The 24,379-nt window shown below is 48.4% G+C and overlaps 34 non-coding genes across 34 annotated transcripts; all 34 read left to right on the top strand.

Moving 5' to 3' along the window:
* The first annotated feature begins 36 nt into the window (after positions 1 to 36).
* Positions 37 to 155, top strand: LOC143873195 (5S ribosomal RNA). Its single transcript, XR_013247916.1, has one exon. It is a non-coding gene; the product is annotated as a 5S ribosomal RNA (ribosomal RNA).
* A 597-nt stretch (positions 156 to 752) lies between these two features.
* Positions 753 to 871, top strand: LOC143870788 (5S ribosomal RNA). The gene has a single exon (XR_013245569.1). It is a non-coding gene; the product is annotated as a 5S ribosomal RNA (ribosomal RNA).
* Positions 872 to 1,468: 597 nt separating this feature from the next.
* On the top strand, positions 1,469 to 1,587 carry LOC143873348 (5S ribosomal RNA). The gene has a single exon (XR_013248061.1). It is a non-coding gene; the product is annotated as a 5S ribosomal RNA (ribosomal RNA).
* Positions 1,588 to 2,184: 597 nt separating this feature from the next.
* Positions 2,185 to 2,303, top strand: LOC143870789 (5S ribosomal RNA). Its single transcript, XR_013245570.1, has one exon. It is a non-coding gene; the product is annotated as a 5S ribosomal RNA (ribosomal RNA).
* A 597-nt stretch (positions 2,304 to 2,900) lies between these two features.
* On the top strand, positions 2,901 to 3,019 carry LOC143873349 (5S ribosomal RNA). Its single transcript, XR_013248062.1, has one exon. It is a non-coding gene; the product is annotated as a 5S ribosomal RNA (ribosomal RNA).
* A 597-nt stretch (positions 3,020 to 3,616) lies between these two features.
* Positions 3,617 to 3,735, top strand: LOC143870790 (5S ribosomal RNA). The gene has a single exon (XR_013245571.1). It is a non-coding gene; the product is annotated as a 5S ribosomal RNA (ribosomal RNA).
* Positions 3,736 to 4,332: 597 nt separating this feature from the next.
* LOC143870791 (5S ribosomal RNA) lies at positions 4,333 to 4,451 on the top strand. Its single transcript, XR_013245572.1, has one exon. It is a non-coding gene; the product is annotated as a 5S ribosomal RNA (ribosomal RNA).
* Positions 4,452 to 5,048: 597 nt separating this feature from the next.
* On the top strand, positions 5,049 to 5,167 carry LOC143870792 (5S ribosomal RNA). The gene has a single exon (XR_013245573.1). It is a non-coding gene; the product is annotated as a 5S ribosomal RNA (ribosomal RNA).
* A 597-nt stretch (positions 5,168 to 5,764) lies between these two features.
* On the top strand, positions 5,765 to 5,883 carry LOC143873571 (5S ribosomal RNA). Its single transcript, XR_013248276.1, has one exon. It is a non-coding gene; the product is annotated as a 5S ribosomal RNA (ribosomal RNA).
* Positions 5,884 to 6,480: 597 nt separating this feature from the next.
* LOC143870793 (5S ribosomal RNA) lies at positions 6,481 to 6,599 on the top strand. Its single transcript, XR_013245574.1, has one exon. It is a non-coding gene; the product is annotated as a 5S ribosomal RNA (ribosomal RNA).
* A 597-nt stretch (positions 6,600 to 7,196) lies between these two features.
* Positions 7,197 to 7,315, top strand: LOC143873436 (5S ribosomal RNA). Its single transcript, XR_013248145.1, has one exon. It is a non-coding gene; the product is annotated as a 5S ribosomal RNA (ribosomal RNA).
* A 597-nt stretch (positions 7,316 to 7,912) lies between these two features.
* On the top strand, positions 7,913 to 8,031 carry LOC143874002 (5S ribosomal RNA). Its single transcript, XR_013248693.1, has one exon. It is a non-coding gene; the product is annotated as a 5S ribosomal RNA (ribosomal RNA).
* Positions 8,032 to 8,628: 597 nt separating this feature from the next.
* Positions 8,629 to 8,747, top strand: LOC143870795 (5S ribosomal RNA). The gene has a single exon (XR_013245576.1). It is a non-coding gene; the product is annotated as a 5S ribosomal RNA (ribosomal RNA).
* Positions 8,748 to 9,344: 597 nt separating this feature from the next.
* On the top strand, positions 9,345 to 9,463 carry LOC143873487 (5S ribosomal RNA). The gene has a single exon (XR_013248195.1). It is a non-coding gene; the product is annotated as a 5S ribosomal RNA (ribosomal RNA).
* Positions 9,464 to 10,060: 597 nt separating this feature from the next.
* On the top strand, positions 10,061 to 10,179 carry LOC143870796 (5S ribosomal RNA). The gene has a single exon (XR_013245577.1). It is a non-coding gene; the product is annotated as a 5S ribosomal RNA (ribosomal RNA).
* Positions 10,180 to 10,776: 597 nt separating this feature from the next.
* On the top strand, positions 10,777 to 10,895 carry LOC143870797 (5S ribosomal RNA). Its single transcript, XR_013245578.1, has one exon. It is a non-coding gene; the product is annotated as a 5S ribosomal RNA (ribosomal RNA).
* A 597-nt stretch (positions 10,896 to 11,492) lies between these two features.
* LOC143873196 (5S ribosomal RNA) lies at positions 11,493 to 11,611 on the top strand. Its single transcript, XR_013247917.1, has one exon. It is a non-coding gene; the product is annotated as a 5S ribosomal RNA (ribosomal RNA).
* A 597-nt stretch (positions 11,612 to 12,208) lies between these two features.
* LOC143870798 (5S ribosomal RNA) lies at positions 12,209 to 12,327 on the top strand. Its single transcript, XR_013245579.1, has one exon. It is a non-coding gene; the product is annotated as a 5S ribosomal RNA (ribosomal RNA).
* A 597-nt stretch (positions 12,328 to 12,924) lies between these two features.
* LOC143870799 (5S ribosomal RNA) lies at positions 12,925 to 13,043 on the top strand. The gene has a single exon (XR_013245580.1). It is a non-coding gene; the product is annotated as a 5S ribosomal RNA (ribosomal RNA).
* A 597-nt stretch (positions 13,044 to 13,640) lies between these two features.
* LOC143873350 (5S ribosomal RNA) lies at positions 13,641 to 13,759 on the top strand. The gene has a single exon (XR_013248063.1). It is a non-coding gene; the product is annotated as a 5S ribosomal RNA (ribosomal RNA).
* A 597-nt stretch (positions 13,760 to 14,356) lies between these two features.
* LOC143873171 (5S ribosomal RNA) lies at positions 14,357 to 14,475 on the top strand. Its single transcript, XR_013247893.1, has one exon. It is a non-coding gene; the product is annotated as a 5S ribosomal RNA (ribosomal RNA).
* Positions 14,476 to 15,072: 597 nt separating this feature from the next.
* Positions 15,073 to 15,191, top strand: LOC143870800 (5S ribosomal RNA). Its single transcript, XR_013245581.1, has one exon. It is a non-coding gene; the product is annotated as a 5S ribosomal RNA (ribosomal RNA).
* A 597-nt stretch (positions 15,192 to 15,788) lies between these two features.
* Positions 15,789 to 15,907, top strand: LOC143870801 (5S ribosomal RNA). The gene has a single exon (XR_013245582.1). It is a non-coding gene; the product is annotated as a 5S ribosomal RNA (ribosomal RNA).
* A 597-nt stretch (positions 15,908 to 16,504) lies between these two features.
* On the top strand, positions 16,505 to 16,623 carry LOC143870803 (5S ribosomal RNA). The gene has a single exon (XR_013245583.1). It is a non-coding gene; the product is annotated as a 5S ribosomal RNA (ribosomal RNA).
* Positions 16,624 to 17,220: 597 nt separating this feature from the next.
* Positions 17,221 to 17,339, top strand: LOC143874003 (5S ribosomal RNA). Its single transcript, XR_013248694.1, has one exon. It is a non-coding gene; the product is annotated as a 5S ribosomal RNA (ribosomal RNA).
* A 597-nt stretch (positions 17,340 to 17,936) lies between these two features.
* LOC143870804 (5S ribosomal RNA) lies at positions 17,937 to 18,055 on the top strand. Its single transcript, XR_013245584.1, has one exon. It is a non-coding gene; the product is annotated as a 5S ribosomal RNA (ribosomal RNA).
* A 597-nt stretch (positions 18,056 to 18,652) lies between these two features.
* LOC143870805 (5S ribosomal RNA) lies at positions 18,653 to 18,771 on the top strand. Its single transcript, XR_013245585.1, has one exon. It is a non-coding gene; the product is annotated as a 5S ribosomal RNA (ribosomal RNA).
* Positions 18,772 to 19,368: 597 nt separating this feature from the next.
* Positions 19,369 to 19,487, top strand: LOC143873351 (5S ribosomal RNA). Its single transcript, XR_013248064.1, has one exon. It is a non-coding gene; the product is annotated as a 5S ribosomal RNA (ribosomal RNA).
* A 597-nt stretch (positions 19,488 to 20,084) lies between these two features.
* LOC143870807 (5S ribosomal RNA) lies at positions 20,085 to 20,203 on the top strand. The gene has a single exon (XR_013245587.1). It is a non-coding gene; the product is annotated as a 5S ribosomal RNA (ribosomal RNA).
* Positions 20,204 to 20,800: 597 nt separating this feature from the next.
* LOC143870808 (5S ribosomal RNA) lies at positions 20,801 to 20,919 on the top strand. Its single transcript, XR_013245589.1, has one exon. It is a non-coding gene; the product is annotated as a 5S ribosomal RNA (ribosomal RNA).
* Positions 20,920 to 21,516: 597 nt separating this feature from the next.
* Positions 21,517 to 21,635, top strand: LOC143870809 (5S ribosomal RNA). Its single transcript, XR_013245590.1, has one exon. It is a non-coding gene; the product is annotated as a 5S ribosomal RNA (ribosomal RNA).
* Positions 21,636 to 22,232: 597 nt separating this feature from the next.
* LOC143870810 (5S ribosomal RNA) lies at positions 22,233 to 22,351 on the top strand. The gene has a single exon (XR_013245591.1). It is a non-coding gene; the product is annotated as a 5S ribosomal RNA (ribosomal RNA).
* Positions 22,352 to 22,948: 597 nt separating this feature from the next.
* Positions 22,949 to 23,067, top strand: LOC143870811 (5S ribosomal RNA). The gene has a single exon (XR_013245592.1). It is a non-coding gene; the product is annotated as a 5S ribosomal RNA (ribosomal RNA).
* A 597-nt stretch (positions 23,068 to 23,664) lies between these two features.
* LOC143870812 (5S ribosomal RNA) lies at positions 23,665 to 23,783 on the top strand. Its single transcript, XR_013245593.1, has one exon. It is a non-coding gene; the product is annotated as a 5S ribosomal RNA (ribosomal RNA).
* Positions 23,784 to 24,379: the final 596 nt, after the last annotated feature.

The following is a 24,379-nucleotide window of genomic DNA, read 5'->3' on the forward strand; positions in this document are numbered from 1 at the left end:
AAACTCTTTATTACTTTGACAATGGAGAGGCATGCTGGGTGCGATCATACCAGCACAAATGCACTGGATCCCATCAGAACTCCGAAGTTAAGCGTGCTTGGGCGAGAGCAGTACTAGGATGGGTGACCTCCTGGGAAGTCCTCGTGTTGCACCCCTGTCACTTTTTTCGGCTATCTACCACTTTTTTCGAACAATCTTTCGGTTCTGGAACATCGATGCGAACTGAAACGCACGTTTAGTGCGTCGCCTCCTACGTTTCGGTTCGGATCTTTTTATTTTCTTCCGGATGGTGAATTCAAAGACGTCCGGTCTTTATTATGGCGGGGTGATAGTGTCGTTTGATTCGATAAACGGAATTCGTTCTGACATTTCATGTGCGGTCAAATTATAGCGGGGGTTTGTTTAGATTCAGTGACGTACAGGCTATAGCGGATGAGTGTACTAGTGGATGCGAGTCATGAATCCGGTCGGAAGGTGTTTACTGGCCGTGAGCTACCCTTGGTGCACAAATATCGTTCCGACGATAACTTTTGATCCGCCCGTCAGATCGTCGCGATTCTTATATTGATTCGGGGGTACTCGGGAAGATCCATCGCGCGATGACAGCCCTGGCGGTCATCCGGCTTCCCGACATGCTCGGATCGTCCATCCGGTGTCATCTAGCAGGATTTTTTCGCACTTTCATTTAAACGGACTTCGTACGACAATGCGAGTGGAAACTCTTAATTACTTTGACAATGGAGAGGCATGCTGGGTGCGATCATACCAGCACAAATGCACTGGATCCCATCAGAACTCCGAAGTTAAGCGTGCTTGGGCGAGAGTAGTACTAGGATGGGTGACCTCCTGGGAAGTCCTCGTGTTGCACCCCTGTCACTTTTTTCGGCTATCTACCACTTTTTTCGAACAATCTTTCGGTTCTGGAACATCGATGCGAACTGAAACGCACGTTTAGTGCGTCGCCTCCTACGTTTCGGTTCGGATCTTTTTATTTTCTTCCGGATGGTGAATTCAAAGACGTCCGGTCTTTATTATGGCGGGGTGATAGTGTCGTTTGATTCGATAAACGGAATTCGTTCTGACATTTCATTTGCGGTCAAATTATAGCGGGGGTTTGTTTAGATTCAGTGACGTACAGGCTATAGCGGATGAGTGTACTAGTGGATGCGAGTCATGAATCCGGTCGGAAGGTGTTTACTGGCCGTGAGCTACTCTTGGTGCACAAATATCGTTCCGACGATAACTTTTGATCCGCCCGTCAGATCGTGGCGATTCTTATATTGATTCGGGGGTACTCGGGAAGATTCATCGCGCGATGACGGCCCTGGCCGTCATCCGGCTTCCCGACATGCTCGGATCGTCCATCCGGTGTCATCTAGCAGGATTTTTTCGCACTTTCATTTAAACGGACTTCGTACGACAATGCGAGTGGAAACTCTTTATTACTTTGACAATGGAGAGGCATGCTGGGTGCGATCATACCAGCACAAATGCACTGGATCCCATCAGAACTCCGAAGTTAAGCGTGCTTGGGCGAGAGTAGTACTAGGATGGGTGACCTCCTAGGAATTCCTCGTGTTGCACCCCTGTCACTTTTTTCGGCTATCTACCACTTTTTTCGAACAATCTTTCGGTTCTGGAACATCGATGCGAACTGAAACGCACGTTTAGTGCGTCGCCTCCTACGTTTCGGTTCGGATCTTTTTATTTTCTTCCGGATGGTGAATTCAAAGACGTCCGGTCTTTATTATGGCGGGGTGATAGTGTCGTTTGATTCGATAAACGGAATTCGTTCTGACATTTCATTTGCGGTCAAATTATAGCGGGGGTTTGTTTAGATTCAGTAACGTACAGGCTATAGCGGATGAGTGTACTAGTGGATGCGAGTCATGAATCCGGTCGGAAGGTGTTTACTGGCCGTGAGCTACCCTTGGTGCACAAATATCGTTCCGACGATAACTTTTGATCCGCCCGTCAGATCGTGGCGATTCTTATATTGATTCGGGGGTACTCGGGAAGATTCATCGCGCGATGACAGCCCTGGCGGTCATCCGGCTTCCCGACATGCTCGGATCGTCCATCCGGTGTCATCTAGCAGGATTTTTTCGCACTTTCATTTAAACGGACTTCGTACGACAATGCGAGTGGAAACTCGTTATTACTTTGACAATGGAGAGGCATGCTGGGTGCGATCATACCAGCACAAATGCACTGGATCCCATCAGAACTCCGAAGTTAAGCGTGCTTGGGCGAGAGTAGTACTAGGATGGGTGACCTCCTGGGAAGTCCTCGTGTTGCACCCCTGTCACTTTTTTCGGCTATCTACCACTTTTTTCGAACAATCTTTCGGTTCTGGAACATCGATGCGAACTGAAACGCACGTTTAGTGCGTCGCCTCCTACGTTTCGGTTCGGATCTTTTTATTTTCTTCCGGATGGTGAATTCAAACACGTCCTGTCTTTATTATGGCGGGGTGATAGTGTCGTTTGATTCGATAAACGGAATTCGTTCTGACATTTCATTTGCGGTCAAATTATAGCGGGGGTTTGTTTAGATTCAGTGACGTACAGGCTATAGCGGATGAGTGTACTAGTGGATGCGAGTCATGAATCCGGTCGGAAGGTGTTTACTGGCCGTGAGCTACCCTTGGTGCACAAATATCGTTCCGACGATAACTTTTGATCCGCCCGTCAGATTGTGGCGATTCTTATATTGATTCGGGGGTACTCGGGAAGATTCAACGCGCGATGACAGCCCTGGCGGTCATCCGGCTTCCCGACATGCTCGGATCGTCCATCCGGTGTCATCTAGCAGGATTTTTTCGCACTTTCATTTAAACGGACTTCGTACGACAATGCGAGTGGAAACTCTTAATTACTTTGACAATGGAGAGGCATGCTGGGTGCGATCATACCAGCACAAATGCACTGGATCCCATCAGAACTCCGAAGTTAAGCGTGCTTGGGCGAGAGTAGTACTAGGATGGGTGACCTCCTAGGAATTCCTCGTGTTGCACCCCTGTCACTTTTTTCGGCTATCTACCACTTTTTTCGAACAATCTTTCGGTTCTGGAACATCGATGCGAACTGAAACGCACGTTTAGTGCGTCGCCTCCTACGTTTCGGTTCGGATCTTTTTATTTTCTTCCGGATGGTGAATTCAAAGACGTCCGGTCTTTATTATGGCGGGGTGATAGTGTCGTTTGATTCGATAAACGGAATTCGTTCTGACATTTCATTTGCGGTCAAATTATAGCGGGGGTTTGTTTAGATTCAGTGACGTACAGGCTATAGCGGATGAGTGTACTAGTGGATGCGAGTCATGAATCCGGTCGGAAGGTGTTTACTGGCCGTGAGCTACCCTTGGTGCACAAATATCGTTCCGACGATAACTTTTGATCCGCCCGTCAGATCGTGGCGATTCTTATATTGATTCGGGGGTACTCGGGAAGATTCATCGCGCGATGACAGCCCTGGCGGTCATCCGGCTTCCCGACATGCTCGGATCGTCCATCCGGTGTCATCTAGCAGGATTTTTTCGCACTTTCATTTAAACGGACTTCGTACGACAATGCGAGTGGAAACTCGTTATTACTTTGACAATGGAGAGGCATGCTGGGTGCGATCATACCAGCACAAATGCACTGGATCCCATCAGAACTCCGAAGTTAAGCGTGCTTGGGCGAGAGTAGTACTAGGATGGGTGACCTCCTGGGAAGTCCTCGTGTTGCACCCCTGTCACTTTTTTCGGCTATCTACCACTTTTTTCGAACAATCTTTCGGTTCTGGAACATCGATGCGAACTGAAACGCACGTTTAGTGCGTCGCCTCCTACGTTTCGGTTCGGATCTTTTTATTTTCTTCCGGATGGTGAATTCAAACACGTCCGGTCTTTATTATGGCGGGGTGATAGTGTCGTTTGATTCGATAAACGGAATTCGTTCTGACATTTCATTTGCGGTCAAATTATAGCGGGGGTTTGTTTAGATTCAGTGACGTACAGGCTATAGCGGATGAGTGTACTAGTGGATGCGAGTCATGAATCCGGTCGGAAGGTGTTTACTGGCCGTGAGCTACCCTTGGTGCACAAATATCGTTCCGACGATAACTTTTGATCCGCCCGTCAGATCGTGGCGATTCTTATATTGATTCGGGGGTACTCGGGAAGATTCAACGCGCGATGACAGCCCTGGCGGTCATCCGGCTTCCCGACATGCTCGGATCGTCCATCCGGTGTCATCTAGCAGGATTTTTTCGCACTTTCATTTAAACGGACTTCGTACGACAATGCGAGTGGAAACTCTTTATTACTTTGACAATGGAGAGGCATGCTGGGTGCGATCATACCAGCACAAATGCACTGGATCCCATCAGAACTCCGAAGTTAAGCGTGCTTGGGCGAGAGTAGTACTAGGATGGGTGACCTCCTGGGAAGTCCTCGTGTTGCACCCCTGTCACTTTTTTCGGCTATCTACCACTTTTTTCGAACAATCTTTCGGTTCTGGAACATCGATGCGAACTGAAACGCACGTTTAGTGCGTCGCCTCCTACGTTTCGGTTCGGATCTTTTTATTTTCTTCCGGATGGTGAATTCAAAGACGTCCGGTCTTTATTATGGCGGGGTGATAGTGTCGTTTGATTCGATAAACGGAATTCGTTCTGACATTTCATTTGCGGTCAAATTATAGCGGGGGTTTGTTTAGATTCAGTGACGTACAGGCTATAGCGGATGAGTGTACTAGTGGATGCGAGTCATGAATCCGGTCGGAAGGTGTTTACTGGCCGTGAGCTACCCTTGGTGCACAAATATCGTTCCGACGATAACTTTTGATCCGCCCGTCAGATCGTCGCGATTCTTATATTGATTCGGGGGTACTCGGGAAGATCCATCGCGCGATGACAGCTCTGGCGGTCATCCGGCTTCCCGACATGCTCGGATCGTCCATCCGGTGTCATCTAGCAGGATTTTTTCGCACTTTCATTTAAACGGACTTCGTACGACAATGCGAGTGGAAACTCTTTATTACTTTGACAATGGAGAGGCATGCTGGGTGCGATCATACCAGCACAAATGCACTGGATCCCATCAGAACTCCGAAGTTAAGCGTGCTTGGGCGAGAGTAGTACTAGGATGGGTGACCTCCTGGGAAGTCCTCGTGTTGCACCCCTGTCACTTTTTTCGGCTATCTACCACTTTTTTCGAACAATCTTTCGGTTCTGGAACATCGATGCGAACTGAAACGCACGTTTAGTGCGTCGCCTCCTACGTTTCGGTTCGGATCTTTTTATTTTCTTCCGGATGGTGAATTCAAAGACGTCCGGTCTTTATTATGGCGGGGTGATAGTGTCGTTTGATTCGATAAACGGAATTCGTTCTGACATTTCATTTGCGGTCAAATTATAGCGGGGGTTTGTTTAGATTCAGTGACGTACAGGCTATAGCGGATGAGTGTACTAGTGGATGCGAGTCATGAATCCGGTCGGAAGGTGTTTACTGGCCGTGAGCTACCCTTGGTGCACAAATATCGTTCCGACGATAACTTTTGATCCGCCCGTCAGATCGTCGCGATTCTTATATTGATTCGGGGGTACTCGGGAAGATCCATCGCGCGATGACAGCTCTGGCGGTCATCCGGCTTCCCGACATGCTCGGATCGTCCATCCGGTGTCATCTAGCAGGATTTTTTCGCACTTTCATTTAAACGGACTTCGTACGACAATGCGAGTGGAAACTCTTTATTACTTTGACAATGGAGAGGCATGCTGGGTGCGATCATACCAGCACAAATGCACTGGATCCCATCAGAACTCCGAAGGTAAGCGTGCTTGGGCGAGAGTAGTACTAGGATGGGTGACCTCCTGGGAAGTCCTCGTGTTGCACCCCTGTCACTTTTTTCGGCTATCTACCACTTTTTTCGAACAATCTTTCGGTTCTGGAACATCGATGCGAACTGAAACGCACGTTTAGTGCGTCGCCTCCTACGTTTCGGTTCGGATCTTTTTATTTTCTTCCGGATGGTGAATTCAAAGACGTCCGGTCTTTATTATGGCGGGGTGATAGTGTCGTTTGATTCGATAAACGGAATTCGTTCTGACATTTCATTTGCAGTCAAATTATAGCGGGGGTTTGTTTAGATTCAGTGACGTACAGGCTATAGCGGATGAGTGTACTAGTGGATGCGAGTCATGAATCCGGTCGGAAGGTGTTTACTGGCCGTGAGCTACCCTTGGTGCACAAATATCGTTCCGACGATAACTTTTGATCCGCCCGTCAGATCGTGGCGATTCTTATATTGATTCGGGGGTACTCGGGAAGATTCATCGCGCGATGACAGCCCTGGCGGTCATCCGGCTTCCCGACATGCTCGGATCGTCCATCCGGTGTCATCTAGCAGGATTTTTTTGCACTTTCATTTAAACGGACTTCGTACGACAATGCGAGTGGAAACTCTTTATTACTTTGACAATGGAGAGGCATGCTGGGTGCGATCATACCAGCACAAATGCACTGGATCCCATCAGAACTCCGAAGTTAAGCGTGCTTGGGCGAGAGTAGTACTAGGATGGGTGACCTCCTGGGAAGTCCTCGTGTTGCACCCCTGTCACTTTTTTCGGCTATCTACCACTTTTTTCGAACAATCTTTCGGTTCTGGAACATCGATGCGAACTGAAACGCACGTTTAGTGCATCGCCTCCTACGTTTCGGTTCGGATCTTTTTATTTTCTTCCGGATGGTGAATTCAAAGACGTCCGGTCTTTATTATGGCGGGGTGATAGTGTCGTTTGATTCGATAAACGGAATTCGTTCTGACATTTCATTTGCAGTCAAATTATAGCAGGGGTTTGTTTAGATTCAGTGACGTACAGGCTATAGCGGATGAGTGTACTAGTGGATGCGAGTCATGAATCCGGTCGGAAGGTGTTTACTGGCCGTGAGCTACCCTTGGTGCACAAATATCGTTCCGACGATAACTTTTGATCCGCCCGTCAGATCGTGGCGATTCTTATATTGATTCGGGGGTACTCGGGAAGATTCATCGCGCGATGACAGCCCTGGCGGTCATCCGGCTTCCCGACATGCTCGGATCGTCCATCCGGTGTCATCTAGCAGGATTTTTTCGCACTTTCATTTAAACGGACTTCGTACGACAATGCGAGTGGAAACTCTTTATTACTTTGACAATGGAGAGGCATGCTGGGTGCGATCATACCAGCACAAATGCACTGGATCCCATCAGAACTCCGAAGTTAAGCGTGTTTGGGCGAGAGTAGTACTAGGATGGGTGACCTCCTGGGAAGTCCTCGTGTTGCACCCCTGTCACTTTTTTCGGCTATCTACCACTTTTTTCGAACAATCTTTCGGTTCTGGAACATCGATGCGAACTGAAACGCACGTTTAGTGCGTCGCCTCCTACGTTTCGGTTCGGATCTTTTTATTTTCTTCCGGATGGTGAATTCAAACACGTCCGGTCTTTATTATGGCGGGGTGATAGTGTCGTTTGATTCGATAAACGGAATTCGTTCTGACATTTCATTTGCGGTCAAATTATAGCGGGGGTTTGTTTAGATTCAGTGACGTACAGGCTATAGCGGATGAGTGTACTAGTGGATGCGAGTCATGAATCCGGTCGGAAGGTGTTTACTGGCCGTGAGCTACCCTTGGTGCACAAATATCGTTCCGACGATAACTTTTGATCCGCCCGTCAGATCGTGGCGATTCTTATATTGATTCGGGGGTACTCGGGAAGATTCAACGCGCGATGACAGCCCTGGCGGTCATCCGGCTTCCCGACATGCTCGGATCGTCCATCCGGTGTCATCTAGCAGGATTTTTTCGCACTTTCATTTAAACGGACTTCGTACGACAATGCGAGTGGAAACTCTTTATTACTTTGACAATGGAGAGGCATGCTGGGTGCGATCATACCAGCACAAATGCACTGGATCCCATCAGAACTCTGAAGTTAAGCGTGCTTGGGCGAGAGCAGTACTAGGATGGGTGACCTCCTGGGAAGTCCTCGTGTTGCACCCCTGTCACTTTTTTCGGCTATCTACCACTTTTTTCGAACAATCTTTCGGTTCTGGAACATCGATGCGAACTGAAACGCACGTTTAGTGCGTCGCCTCCTACGTTTCGGTTCGGATCTTTTTATTTTCTTCCGGATGGTGAATTCAAAGACGTCCGGTCTTTATTATGGCGGGGTGATAGTGTCGTTTGATTCGATAAACGGAATTCGTTCTGACATTTCATTTGCGGTCAAATTATAGCGGGGGTTTGTTTAGATTCAGTGACGTACAGGCTATAGCGGATGAGTGTACTAGTGGATGCGAGTCATGAATCCGGTCGGAAGGTGTTTACTGGCCGTGAGCTACCCTTGGTGCACAAATATCGTTCCGACGATAACTTTTGATCCGCCCGTCAGATCGTCGCGATTCTTATATTGATTCGGGGGTACTCGGGAAGATCCATCGCGCGATGACAGCTCTGGCGGTCATCCGGCTTCCCGACATGCTCGGATCGTCCATCCGGTGTCATCTAGCAGGATTTTTTCGCACTTTCATTTAAACGGACTTCGTACGACAATGCGAGTGGAAACTCTTTATTACTTTGACAATGGAGAGGCATGCTGGGTGCGATCATACCAGCACAAATGCACTGGATCCCATCAGAACTCCGAAGTTAAGCGTGCTTGGGCGAGAGTAGTACTAGGATGGGTGACCTCCTGGGAAGTCCTCGTGTTGCACCCCTGTCACTTTTTTCGGCTATCTACCACTTTTTTCGAACAATCTTTCGGTTCTGGAACATCGATGCGAACTGAAACGCACGTTTAGTGCGTCGCCTCCTACGTTTCGGTTCGGATCTTTTTATTTTCTTCCGGATGGTGAATTCAAAGACGTCCGGTCTTTATTATGGCGGGGTGATAGTGTCGTTTGATTCGATAAACGGAATTCGTTCTGACATTTCATTTGCGGTCAAATTATAGCGGGGGTTTGTTTAGATTCAGTGACGTACAGGCTATAGCGGATGAGTGTACTAGTGGATGCGAGTCATGAATCCGGTCGGAAGGTGTTTACTGGCCGTGAGCTACCCTTGGTGCACAAATATCGTTCCGACGATAACTTTTGATCCGCCCGTCAGATCGTCGCGATTCTTATATTGATTCGGGGGTACTCGGGAAGATCCATCGCGCGATGACAGCTCTGGCGGTCATCCGGCTTCCCGACATGCTCGGATCGTCCATCCGGTGTCATCTAGCAGGATTTTTTCGCACTTTCATTTAAACGGACTTCGTACGACAATGCGAGTGGAAACTCTTTATTACTTTGACAATGGAGAGGCATGCTGGGTGCGATCATACCAGCACAAATGCACTAGATCCCATCAGAACTCCGAAGTTAAGCGTGCTTGGGCGAGAGTAGTACTAGGATGGGTGACCTCCTGGGAAGTCCTCGTGTTGCACCCCTGTCACTTTTTTCGGCTATCTACCACTTTTTTCGAACAATCTTTCGGTTCTGGAACATCGATGCGAACTAAAACGCACGTTTAGTGCGTCGCCTCCTACGTTTCGGTTCGGATCTTTTTATTTTCTTCCGGATGGTGAATTCAAAGACGTCCGGTCTTTATTATGGCGGGGTGATAGTGTCGTTTGATTCGATAAACGGAATTCGTTCTGACATTTCATTTGCAGTCAAATTATAGCGGGGGTTTGTTTAGATTCAGTGACGTACAGGCTATAGCGGATGAGTGTACTAGTGGATGCGAGTCATGAATCCGGTCGGAAGGTGTTTACTGGCCGTGAGCTACCCTTGGTGCACAAATATCGTTCCGACGATAACTTTTGATCCGCCCGTCAGATCGTGGCGATTCTTATATTGATTCGGGGGTACTCGGGAAGATTCATCGCGCGATGACAGCCCTGGCGGTCATCCGGCTTCCCGACATGCTCGGATCGTCCATCCGGTGTCATCTAGCAGGATTTTTTCGCACTTTCATTTAAACGGACTTCGTACGACAATGCGAGTGGAAACTCTTTATTACTTTGACAATGGAGAGGCATGCTGGGTGCGATCATACCAGCACAAATGCACTGGATCCCATCAGAACTCCGAAGTTAAGCGTGCTTGGGCGAGAGTAGTACTAGGATGGGTGACCTCCTGGGAAGTCCTCGTGTTGCACCCCTGTCACTTTTTTCGGCTATCTACCACTTTTTTCGAACAATCTTTCGGTTCTGGAACATCGATGCGAACTGAAACGCACGTTTAGTGCGTCGCCTCCTACGTTTCGGTTCGGATCTTTTTATTTTCTTCCGGATGGTGAATTCAAACACGTCCGGTCTTTATTATGGCGGGGTGATAGTGTCGTTTGATTCGATAAACGGAATTCGTTCTGACATTTCATTTGCGGTCAAATTATAGCGGGGGTTTGTTTAGATTCAGTGACGTACAGGCTATAGCGGATGAGTGTACTAGTGGATGCGAGTCATGAATCCGGTCGGAAGGTGTTTACTGGCCGTGAGCTACCCTTGGTGCACAAATATCGTTCCGACGATAACTTTTGATCCGCCCGTCAGATCGTGGCGATTCTTATATTGATTCGGGGGTACTCGGGAAGATTCAACGCGCGATGACAGCCCTGGCGGTCATCCGGCTTCCCGACATGCTCGGATCGTCCATCCGGTGTCATCTAGCAGGATTTTTTCGCACTTTCATTTAAACGGACTTCGTACGACAATGCGAGTGGAAACTCTTTATTACTTTGACAATGGAGAGGCATGCTGGGTGCGATCATACCAGCACAAATGCACTGGATCCCATCAGAACTCCGAAGTTAAGCGTGCTTGGGCGAGAGTAGTACTAGGATGGGTGACCTCCTGGGAAGTCCTCGTGTTGCACCCCTGTCACTTTTTTCGGCTATCTACCACTTTTTTCGAACAATCTTTCGGTTCTGGAACATCGATGCGAACTGAAACGCACGTTTAGTGCGTCGCCTCCTACGTTTCGGTTCGGATCTTTTTATTTTCTTCCGGATGGTGAATTCAAACACGTCCGGTCTTTATTATGGCGGGGTGATAGTGTCGTTTGATTCGATAAACGGAATTCGTTCTGACATTTCATTTGCGGTCAAATTATAGCGGGGGTTTGTTTAGATTCAGTGACGTACAGGCTATAGCGGATGAGTGTACTAGTGGATGCGAGTCATGAATCCGGTCGGAAGGTGTTTACTGGCCGTGAGCTACCCTTGGTGCACAAATATCGTTCCGACGATAACTTTTGATCCGCCCGTCAGATCGTGGCGATTCTTATATTGATTCGGGGGTACTCGGGAAGATTCAACGCGCGATGACAGCCCTGGCGGTCATCCGGCTTCCCGACATGCTCGGATCGTCCATCCGGTGTCATCTAGCAGGATTTTTTCGCACTTTCATTTAAACGGACTTCGTACGACAATGCGAGTGGAAACTCTTTATTACTTTGACAATGGAGAGGCATGCTGGGTGCGATCATACCAGCACAAATGCACTGGATCCCATCAGAACTCCGAAGTTAAGCGTGCTTGGGCGAGAGCAGTACTAGGATGGGTGACCTCCTGGGAAGTCCTCGTGTTGCACCCCTGTCACTTTTTTCGGCTATCTACCACTTTTTTCGAACAATCTTTCGGTTCTGGAACATCGATGCGAACTGAAACGCACGTTTAGTGCGTCGCCTCCTACGTTTCGGTTCGGATCTTTTTATTTTCTTCCGGATGGTGAATTCAAAGACGTCCGGTCTTTATTATGGCGGGGTGATAGTGTCGTTTGATTCGATAAACGGAATTCGTTCTGACATTTCATTTGCGGTCAAATTATAGCGGGGGTTTGTTTAGATTCAGTGACGTACAGGCTATAGCGGATGAGTGTACTAGTGGATGCGAGTCATGAATCCGGTCGGAAGGTGTTTACTGGCCGTGAGCTACCCTTGGTGCACAAATATCGTTCCGACGATAACTTTTGATCCGCCCGTCAGATCGTCGCGATTCTTATATTGATTCGGGGGTACTCGGGAAGATCCATCGCGCGATGATAGCCCTGGCGGTCATCCGGCTTCCCGACATGCTCGGATCGTCCATCCGGTGTCATCTAGCAGGATTTTTTCGCACTTTCATTTAAACGGACTTCGTACGACAATGCGAGTGGAAACTCTTAATTACTTTGACAATGGAGAGGCATGCTGGGTGCGATCATACCAGCACAAATGCACTGGATCCCATCAGAACTCCGAAGTTAAGCGTGCTTGGGCGAGAGTAGTACTAGGATGGGTGACCTCCTGGGAAGTCCTCGTGTTGCACCCCTGTCACTTTTTTCGGCTATCTACCACTTTTTTCGAACAATCTTTCGGTTCTGGAACATCGATGCGAACTGAAACGCACGTTTAGTGCGTCGCCTCCTACGTTTCGGTTCGGATCTTTTTATTTTCTTCCGGATGGTGAATTCAAAGACGTCCGGTCTTTATTATGGCGGGGTGATAGTGTCGTTTGATTCGATAAACGGAATTCGTTCTGACATTTCATTTGCGGTCAAATTATAGCGGGGGTTTGTTTAGATTCAGTGACGTACAGGCTATAGCGGATGAGTGTACTAGTGGATGCGAGTCATGAATCCGGTCGGAAGGTGTTTACTGGCCGTGAGCTACCCTTGGTGCACAAATATCGTTCCGACGATAACTTTTGATCCGCCCGTCAGATCGTGGCGATTCTTATATTGATTCGGGGGTACTCGGGAAGATTCATCGCGCGATGACAGCCCTGGCGGTCATCCGGCTTCCCGACATGCTCGGATCGTCCATCCGGTGTCATCTAGCAGGATTTTTTCGCACTTTCATTTAAACGGACTTCGTACGACAATGCGAGTGGAAACTCTTTATTACTTTGACAATGGAGAGGCATGCTGGGTGCGATCATACCAGCACAAATGCACTGGATCCCATCAGAACTCCGAAGTTAAGCGTGCTTGGGCGAGAGTAGTACTAGGATGGGTGACCTCCTGGGAAGTCCTCGTGTTGCACCCCTGTCACTTTTTTCGGCTATCTACCACTTTTTTCGAACAATCTTTCGGTTCTGGAACATCGATGCGAACTGAAACGCACGTTTAGTGCGTCGCCTCCTACGTTTCGGTTCGGATCTTTTTATTTTCTTCCGGATGGTGAATTCAAACACGTCCGGTCTTTGTTATGGCAGGGTGATAGTGTCGTTTGATTCGATAAACGGAATTCGTTCTGACATTTCATTTGCGGTCAAATTATAGCGGGGGTTTATTTAGATTCAGTGACGTACAGGCTATAGCGGATGAGTGTACTAGTGGATGCGAGTCATGAATCCGGTCGGAAGGTGTTTACTGGCCGTGAGCTACCCTTGGTGCACAAATATCGTTCCGACGATAACTTTTGATCCGCCCGTCAGATCGTCGCGATTCTTATATTGATTCGGGGGTACTCGGGAAGATCCATCGCGCAATGACAGCCCTGGCGGTCATCCGGCTTCCCGACATGCTCGGATCGTCCATCCGGTGTCATCTAGCAGGATTTTTTCGCACTTTCATTTAAACGGACTTCGTACGACAATGCGAGTGGAAACTCTTAATTACTTTGACAATGGAGAGGCATGCTGGGTGCGATCATACCAGCACAAATGCACTGGATCCCATCAGAACTCCGAAGTTAAGCGTGCTTGGGCGAGAGTAGTACTAGGATGGGTGACCTCCTAGGAATTCCTCGTGTTGCACCCCTGTCACTTTTTTCGGCTATCTACCACTTTTTTCGAACAATCTTTCGGTTCTGGAACATCGATGCGAACTGAAACGCACGTTTAGTGCGTCGCCTCCTACGTTTCGGTTCGGATCTTTTTATTTTCTTCCGGATGGTGAATTCAAAGACGTCTGGTCTTTATTATGGCGGGGTGATAGTGTCGTTTGATTCGATAAACGGAATTCGTTCTGACATTTCATTTGCGGTCAAATTATAGCGGGGGTTTGTTTAGATTCAGTGACGTACAGGCTATAGCGGATGAGTGTACTAGTGGATGCGAGTCATGAATCCGGTCGGAAGGTGTTTACTGGCCGTGAGCTACCCTTGGTGCACAAATATCGTTCCGACGATAACTTTTGATCCGCCCGTCAGATCGTGGCGATTCTTATATTGATTCGGGGGTACTCGGGAAGATTCATCGCGCGATGACAGCCCTGGCGGTCATCCGGCTTCCCGACATGCTCGGATCGTCCATCCGGTGTCATCTAGCAGGATTTTTTCGCACTTTCATTTAAACGGACTTCGTACGACAATGCGAGTGGAAACTCGTTATTACTTTGACAATGGAGAGGCATGCTGGGTGCGATCATACCAGCACAAATGCACTGGATCCCATCAGAACTCCGAAGTTAAGCGTGCTTGGGCGAGAGTAGTACTAGGCTGGGTGACCTCCTGGGAAGTCCTCGTGTTGCACCCCTGTCACTTTTTTCGGCTATCTACCACTTTTTTCGAACAATCTTTCGGTTCTGGAACATCGATGCGAACTGAAACGCACGTTTAGTGCGTCGCCTCCTACGTTTCGGTTCGGATCTTTTTATTTTCTTCCGGATGGTGAATTCAAACACGTCCGGTCTTTATTATGGCGGGGTGATAGTGTCGTTTGATTCGATAAACGGAATTCGTTCTGACATTTCATTTGCGGTCAAATTATAGCGGGGGTTTGTTTAGATTCAGTGACGTACAGGCTATAGCGGATGAGTGTACTAGTGGATGCGAGTCATGAATCCGGTCGGAAGGTGTTTACTGGCCGTGAGCTACCCTTGGTGCACAAATATCGTTCCGACGATAACTTTTGATCCGCCCGTCAGATCGTGGCGATTCTTATATTGATTCGGGGGTACTCGGGAAGATTCAACGCGCGATGACAGCCCTGGCGGTCATCCGGCTTCCCGACATGCTCGGATCGTCCATCCGGTGTCATCTAGCAGGATTTTTTCGCACTTTCATTTAAACGGACTTCGTACGACAATGCGAGTGGAAACTCTTTATTACTTTGACAATGGAGAGGCATGCTGGGTGCGATCATACCAGCACAAATGCACTGGATCCCATCAGAACTCCGAAGTTAAGCGTGCTTGGGCGAGAGTAGTACTAGGATGGGTGACCTCCTGGGAAGTCCTCGTGTTGCACCCCTGTCACTTTTTTCGGCTATCTACCACTTTTTTCGAACAATCTTTCGGTTCTGGAACATCGATGCGAACTGAAACGCACGTTTAGTGCGTCGCCTCCTACGTTTCGGTTCGGATCTTTTTATTTTCTTCCGGATGGTGAATTCAAAGACGTCCGGTCTTTATTATGGCGGGGTGATAGTGTCGTTTGATTCGATAAACGGAATTCGTTCTGACATTTCATTTGCGGTCAAATTATAGCGGGGGTTTGTTTAGATTCAGTGACGTACAGGCTATAGCGGATGAGTGTACTAGTGGATGCGAGTCATGAATCCGGTCGGAAGGTGTTTACTGGCCGTGAGCTACCCTTGGTGCACAAATATCGTTCCGACGATAACTTTTGATCCGCCCGTCAGATCGTCGCGATTCTTATATTGATTCGGGGGTACTCGGGAAGATCCATCGCGCGATGACAGCTCTGGCGGTCATCCGGCTTCCCGACATGCTCGGATCGTCCATCCGGTGTCATCTAGCAGGATTTTTTCGCACTTTCATTTAAACGGACTTCGTACGACAATGCGAGTGGAAACTCTTTATTACTTTGACAATGGAGAGGCATGCTGGGTGCGATCATACCAGCACAAATGCACTGGATCCCATCAGAACTCCGAAGTTAAGCGTGCTTGGGCGAGAGTAGTACTAGGATGGGTGACCTCCTGGGAAGTCCTCGTGTTGCACCCCTGTCACTTTTTTCGGCTATCTACCACTTTTTTCGAACAATCTTTCGGTTCTGGAACATCGATGCGAACTGAAACGCACGTTTAGTGCGTCGCCTCCTACGTTTCGGTTCGGATCTTTTTATTTTCTTCCGGATGGTGAATTCAAACACGTCCGGTCTTTATTATGGCAGGGTGATAGTGTCGTTTGATTCGATAAACGGAATTCGTTCTGACATTTCATTTGCGGTCAAATTATAGCGGGGGTTTGTTTAGATTCAGTGACGTACAGGCTATAGCGGATGAGTGTACTAGTGGATGCGAGTCATGAATCCGGTCGGAAGGTGTTTACTGGCCGTGAGCTACCCTTGGTGCACAAATATCGTTCCGACGATAACTTTTGATCCGCCCGTCAGATCGTCGCGATTCTTATATTGATTCGGGGGTACTCGGGAAGATCCATCGCGCGATGACAGCTCTGGCGGTCATCCGGCTTCCCGACATGCTCGGATCGTCCATCCGGTGTCATCTAGCAGGATTTTTTCGCACTTTCATTTAAACGGACTTCGTACGACAATGCGAGTGGAAACTCTTTATTACTTTGACAATGGAGAGGCATGCTGGGTGCGATCATACCAGCACAAATGCACTGGATCCCATCAGAACTCCGAAGTTAAGCGTGCTTGGGCGAGAGTAGTACTAGGATGGGTGACCTCCTGGGAAGTCCTCGTGTTGCACCCCTGTCACTTTTTTCGGCTATCTACAACTTTTTTCGAACAATCTTTCGGTTCTGGAACATCGATGCGAACTGAAACGCACGTTTAGTGCGTCGCCTCCTACGTTTCGGTTCGGATCTTTTTATTTTCTTCCGGATGGTGAATTCAAACACGTCCGGTCTTTATTATGGCAGGGTGATAGTGTCGTTTGATTCGATAAACGGAATTCGTTCTGACATTTCATTTGCGGTCAAATTATAGCGGGGGTTTGTTTAGATTCAGTGACGTACAGGCTATAGCGGATGAGTGTACTAGTGGATGCGAGTCATGAATCCGGTCGGAAGGTGTTTACTGGCCGTGAGCTACCCTTGGTGCACAAATATCGTTCCGACGATAACTTTTGATCCGCCCGTCAGATCGTGGCGATTCTTATATTGATTCGGGGGTACTCGGGAAGATTCAACGCGCGATGACAGCCCTGGCGGTCATCCGGCTTCCCGACATGCTCGGATCGTCCATCCGGTGTCATCTAGCAGGATTTTTTCGCACTTTCATTTAAACGGACTTCGTACGACAATGCGAGTGGAAACTCTTTATTACTTTGACAATGGAGAGGCATGCTGGGTGCGATCATACCAGCACAAATGCACTGGATCCCATCAGAACTCTGAAGTTAAGCGTGCTTGGGCGAGAGCAGTACTAGGATGGGTGACCTCCTGGGAAGTCCTCGTGTTGCACCCCTGTCACTTTTTTCGGCTATCTACCACTTTTTTCGAACAATCTTTCGGTTCTGGAACATCGATGCGAACTGAAACGCACGTTTAGTGCGTCGCCTCCTACGTTTCGGTTCGGATCTTTTTATTTTCTTCCGGATGGTGAATTCAAAGACGTCCGGTCTTTATTATGGCGGGGTGATAGTGTCGTTTGATTCGATAAACGGAATTCGTTCTGACATTTCATTTGCGGTCAAATTATAGCGGGGGTTTGTTTAGATTCAGTGACGTACAGGCTATAGCGGATGAGTGTACTAGTGGATGCGAGTCATGAATCCGGTCGGAAGGTGTTTACTGGCCGTGAGCTACCCTTGGTGCACAAATATCGTTCCGACGATAACTTTTGATCCGCCCGTCAGATCGTCGCGATTCTTATATTGATTCGGGGGTACTCGGGAAGATCCATCGCGCGATGATAGCCCTGGCGGTCATCCGGCTTCCCGACATGCTCGGATCGTCCATCCGGTGTCATCTAGCAGGATTTTTTCGCACTTTCATTTAAACGGACTTCGTACGACAATGCGAGTGGAAACTCTTAATTACTTTGACAATGGAGAGGCATGCTGGGTGCGATCATACCAGCACAAATGCACTGGATCCCATCAGAACTCCGAAGTTAAGCGTGCTTGGGCGAGAGTAGTACTAGGATGGGTGACCTCCTGGGAAGTCCTCGTGTTGCACCCCTGTCACTTTTTTCGGCTATCTACCACTTTTTTCGAACAATCTTTCGGTTCTGGAACATCGATGCGAACTGAAACGCACGTTTAGTGCGTCGCCTCCTACGTTTCGGTTCGGATCTTTTTATTTTCTTCCGGATGGTGAATTCAAAGACGTCCGGTCTTTATTATGGCGGGGTGATAGTGTCGTTTGATTCGATAAACGGAATTCGTTCTGACATTTCATTTGCGGTCAAATTATAGCGGGGGTTTGTTTAGATTCAGTGACGTACAGGCTATAGCGGATGAGTGTACTAGTGGATGCGAGTCATGAATCCGGTCGGAAGGTGTTTACTGGCCGTGAGCTACCCTTGGTGCACAAATATCGTTCCGACGATAACTTTTGATCCGCCCGTCAGATCGTGGCGATTCTTATATTGATTCGGGGGTACTCGGGAAGATCCATCGCGCGATGACAGCCCTGGCGGTCATCCGGCTTCCCGACATGCTCGGATCGTCCATCCGGTGTCATCTAGCAGGATTTTTTCGCACTTTCATTTAAACGGACTTCGTACGACAATGCGAGTGGAAACTCTTTATTACTTTGACAATGGAGAGGCATGCTGGGTGCGATCATACCAGCACAAATGCACTGGATCCCATCAGAACTCCGAAGTTAAGCGTGCTTGGGCGAGAGTAGTACTAGGATGGGTGACCTCCTGGGAAGTCCTCGTGTTGCACCCCTGTCACTTTTTTCGGCTATCTACCACTTTTTTCGAACAATCTTTCGGTTCTGGAACATCGATGCGAACTGAAACGCACGTTTAGTGCGTCGCCTCCTACGTTTCGGTTCGGATCTTTTTATTTTCTTCCGGATGGTGAATTCAAACACGTCCGGTCTTTATTATGGCAGGGTGATAGTGTCGTTTGATTCGATAAACGGAATTCGTTCTGACATTTCATTTGCGGTCAAATTATAGCGGGGGTTTGTTTAGATTCAGTGACGTACAGGCTATAGCGGATGAGTGTACTAGTGGATGCGAGTCATGAATCCGGTCGGAAGGTGTTTACTGGCCGTGAGCTACCCTTGGTGCACAAATATCGTTCCGACGATAACTTTTGATCCGCCCGTCAGATCGTCGCGATTCTTATATTGATTCGGGGGTACTCGGGAAGATCCATCGCGCAATGACAGCCCTGGCGGTCATCCGGCTTCCCGACATGCTCGGATCGTCCATCCGGTGTCATCTAGCAGGATTTTTTCGCACTTTCATTTAAACGGACTTCGTACGACAATGCGAGTGGAAACTCTTAATTACTTTGACAATGGAGAGGCATGCTGGGTGCGATCATACCAGCACAAATGCACTGGATCCCATCAGAACTCCGAAGTTAAGCGTGCTTGGGCGAGAGTAGTACTAGGATGGGTGACCTCCTAGGAATTCCTCGTGTTGCACCCCTGTCACTTTTTTCGGCTATCTACCACTTTTTTCGAACAATCTTTCGGTTCTGGAACATCGATGCGAACTGAAACGCACGTTTAGTGCGTCGCCTCCTACGTTTCGGTTCGGATCTTTTTATTTTCTTCCGGATGGTGAATTCAAAGACGTCTGGTCTTTATTATGGCGGGGTGATAGTGTCGTTTGATTCGATAAACGGAATTCGTTCTGACATTTCATTTGCGGTCAAATTATAGCGGGGGTTTGTTTAGATTCAGTGACGTACAGGCTATAGCGGATGAGTGTACTAGTGGATGCGAGTCATGAATCCGGTCGGAAGGTGTTTACTGGCCGTGAGCTACCCTTGGTGCACAAATATCGTTCCGACGATAACTTTTGATCCGCCCGTCAGATCGTGGCGATTCTTATATTGATTCGGGGGTACTCGGGAAGATTCATCGCGCGATGACAGCCCTGGCGGTCATCTGGCTTCCCGACATGCTCGGATCGTCCATCCGGTGTCATCTAGCAGGATTTTTTCGCACTTTCATTTAAACGGACTTCGTACGACAATGCGAGTGGAAACTCGTTATTACTTTGACAATGGAGAGGCATGCTGGGTGCGATCATACCAGCACAAATGCACTGGATCCCATCAGAACTCCGAAGTTAAGCGTGCTTGGGCGAGAGTAGTACTAGGATGGGTGACCTCCTGGGAAGTCCTCGTGTTGCACCCCTGTCACTTTTTTCGGCTATCTACCACTTTTTTCGAACAATCTTTCGGTTCTGGAACATCGATGCGAACTGAAACGCACGTTTCGTGCGTCGCCTCCTACGTTTCGGTTCGGATCTTTTTATTTTCTTCCGGATGGTGAATTCAAACACGTCCGGTCTTTATTATGGCGGGGTGATAGTGTCGTTTGATTCGATAAACGGAATTCGTTCTGACATTTCATTTGCGGTCAAATTATAGCGGGGGTTTGTTTAGATTCAGTGACGTACAGGCTATAGCGGATGAGTGTACTAGTGGATGCGAGTCATGAATCCGGTCGGAAGGTGTTTACTGGCCGTGAGCTACCCTTGGTGCACAAATATCGTTCCGACGATAACTTTTGATCCGCCCGTCAGATCGTGGCGATTCTTATATTGATTCGGGGGTACTCGGGAAGATTCAACGCGCGATGACAGCCCTGGCGGTCATCCGGCTTCCCGACATGCTCGGATCGTCCATCCGGTGTCATCTAGCAGGATTTTTTCGCACTTTCATTTAAACGGACTTCGTACGACAATGCGAGTGGAAACTCTTTATTACTTTGACAATGGAGAGGCATGCTGGGTGCGATCATACCAGCACAAATGCACTGGATCCCATCAGAACTCCGAAGTTAAGCGTGCTTGGGCGAGAGTAGTACTAGGATGGGTGACCTCCTGGGAAGTCCTCGTGTTGCACCCCTGTCACTTTTTTCGGCTATCTACCACTTTTTTCGAACAATCTTTCGGTTCTGGAACATCGATGCGAACTGAAACGCACGTTTAGTGCGTCGCCTCCTACGTTTCGGTTCGGATCTTTTTATTTTCTTCCGGATGGTGAATTCAAAGACGTCCGGTCTTTATTATGGCGGGGTGATAGTGTCGTTTGATTCGATAAACGGAATTCGTTCTGACATTTCATTTGCGGTCAAATTATAGCGGGGGTTTGTTTAGATTCAGTGACGTACAGGCTATAGCGGATGAGTGTACTAGTGGATGCGAGTCATGAATCCGGTCGGAAGGTGTTTACTGGCCGTGAGCTACCCTTGGTGCACAAATATCGTTCCGACGATAACTTTTGATCCGCCCGTCAGATCGTCGCGATTCTTATATTGATTCGGGGGTACTCGGGAAGATCCATCGCGCGATGACAGCTCTGGCGGTCATCCGGCTTCCCGACATGCTCGGATCGTCCATCCGGTGTCATCTAGCAGGATTTTTTCGCACTTTCATTTAAACGGACTTCGTACGACAATGCGAGTGGAAACTCTTTATTACTTTGACAATGGAGAGGCATGCTGGGTGCGATCATACCAGCACAAATGCACTGGATCCCATCAGAACTCCGAAGTTAAGCGTGCTTGGGCGAGAGTAGTACTAGGATGGGTGACCTCCTGGGAAGTCCTCGTGTTGCACCCCTGTCACTTTTTTCGGCTATCTACCACTTTTTTCGAACAATCTTTCGGTTCTGGAACATCGATGCGAACTGAAACGCACGTTTAGTGCGTCGCCTCCTACGTTTCGGTTCGGATCTTTTTATTTTCTTCCGGATGGTGAATTCAAAGACGTCCGGTCTTTATTATGGCGGGGTGATAGTGTCGTTTGATTCGATAAACGGAATTCGTTCTGACATTTCATTTGCAGTCAAATTATAGCGGGGGTTTGTTTAGATTCAGTGACGTACAGGCTATAGCGGATGAGTGTACTAGTGGATGCGAGTCATGAATCCGGTCGGAAGGTGTTTACTGGCCGTGAGCTACCCTTGGTGCACAAATATCGTTCCGACGATAACTTTTGATCCGCCCGTCAGATCGTGGCGATTCTTATATTGATTCGGGGGTACTCGGGAAGATTCATCGCGCGATGACAGCCCTGGCGGTCATCCGGCTTCCCGACATGCTCGGATCGTCCATCCGGTGTCATCTAGCAGGATTTTTTCGCACTTTCATTTAAACGGACTTCGTACGACAATGCGAGTGGAAACTCTTTATTACTTTGACAATGGAGAGGCATGCTGGGTGCGATCATACCAGCACAAATGCACTGGATCCCATCAGAACTCCGAAGTTAAGCGTGCTTGGGCGAGAGTAGTACTAGGATGGGTGACCTCCTGGGAAGTCCTCGTGTTGCACCCCTGTCACTTTTTTCGGCTATCTACCACTTTTTTCGAACAATCTTTCGGTTCTGGAACATCGATGCGAACTGAAACGCACGTTTAGTGCGTCGCCTCCTACGTTTCGGTTCGGATCTTTTTATTTTCTTCCGGATGGTGAATTCAAAGACGTCCGGTCTTTATTATGGCGGGGTGATAGTGTCGTTTGATTCGATAAACGGAATTCGTTCTGACATTTCATTTGCAGTCAAATTATAGCGGGGGTTTGTTTAGATTCAGTGACGTACAGGCTATAGCGGATGAGTGTACTAGTGGATGCGAGTCATGAATCCGGTCGGAAGGTGTTTACTGGCCGTGAGCTACCCTTGGTGCACAAATATCGTTCCGACAATAACTTTTGATCCGCCCGTCAGATCGTGGCGATTCTTATATTGATTCGGGGGTACTCGGGAAGATTCATCGCGCGATGACAGCCCTGGCGGTCATCCGGCTTCCCGACATGCTCGGATCGTCCATCCGGTGTCATCTAGCAGGATTTTTTCGCACTTTCATTTAAACGGACTTCGTACGACAATGCGAGTGGAAACTCTTTATTACTTTGACAATGGAGAGGCATGCTGGGTGCGATCATACCAGCACAAATGCACTGGATCCCATCAGAACTCCGAAGTTAAGCGTGCTTGGGCGAGAGTAGTACTAGGATGGGTGACCTCCTGGGAAGTCCTCGTGTTGCACCCCTGTCACTTTTTTCGGCTATCTACCACTTTTTTCGAACAATCTTTCGGTTCTGGAACATCGATGCGAACTGAAACGCACGTTTAGTGCGTCGCCTCCTACGTTTCGGTTCGGATCTTTTTATTTTCTTCCGGATGGTGAATTCAAAGACGTCCGGTCTTTATTATGGCGGGGTGATAGTGTCGTTTGATTCGATAAACGGAATTCGTTCTGACATTTCATTTGCGGTCAAATTATAGCGGGGGTTTGTTTAGATTCAGTGACGTACAGGCTATAGCGGATGAGTGTACTAGTGGATGCGAGTCATGAATCCGGTCGGAAGGTGTTTACTGGCCGTGAGCTACCCTTGGTGCACAAATATCGTTCCGACGATAACTTTTGATCCGCCCGTCAGATCGTCGCGATTCTTATATTGATTCGGGGGTACTCGGGAAGATCCATCGCGCGATGACAGCCCTGGCGGTCATCCGGCTTCCCGACATGCTCGGATCGTCCATCCGGTGTCATCTAGCAGGATTTTTTCGCACTTTCATTTAAACGGACTTCGTACGACAATGCGAGTGGAAACTCTTTATTACTTTGACAATGGAGAGGCATGCTGGGTGCGATCATACCAGCACAAATGCACTGGATCCCATCAGAACTCCGAAGTTAAGCGTGCTTGGGCGAGAGTAGTACTAGGATGGGTGACCTCCTGGGAAGTCCTCGTGTTGCACCCCTGTCACTTTTTTCGGCTATCTACCACTTTTTTCGAACAATCTTTCGGTTCTGGAACATCGATGCGAACTGAAACGCACGTTTAGTGCGTCGCCTCCTACGTTTCGGTTCGGATCTTTTTATTTTCTTCCGGATGGTGAATTCAAAGACGTCCGGTCTTTATTATGGCGGGGTGATAGTGTCGTTTGATTCGATAAACGGAATTCGTTCTGACATTTCATTTGCGGTCAAATTATAGCGGGGGTTTGTTTAGATTCAGTGACGTACAGGCTATAGCGGATGAGTGTACTAGTGGATGCGAGTCATGAATCCGGTCGGAAGGTGTTTACTGGCCGTGAGCTACCCTTGGTGCACAAATATCGTTCCGACGATAACTTTTGATCCGCCCGTCAGATCGTCGCGATTCTTATATTGATTCGGGGGTACTCGGGAAGATCCATCGCGCGATGACAGCTCTGGCGGTCATCCGGCTTCCCGACATGCTCGGATCGTCCATCCGGTGTCATCTAGCAGGATTTTTTCGCACTTTCATTTAAACGGACTTCGTACGACAATGCGAGTGGAAACTCTTTATTACTTTGACAATGGAGAGGCATGC

The sequence above is a fragment of the Tasmannia lanceolata genome, unplaced genomic scaffold, assembly GCF_043159265.1.
Source record: "Tasmannia lanceolata isolate RefF3 unplaced genomic scaffold, GAP_Taslan_0.1 ptg000003l, whole genome shotgun sequence".
Lineage (NCBI taxonomy): Eukaryota > Viridiplantae > Streptophyta > Magnoliopsida > Canellales > Winteraceae > Tasmannia > Tasmannia lanceolata.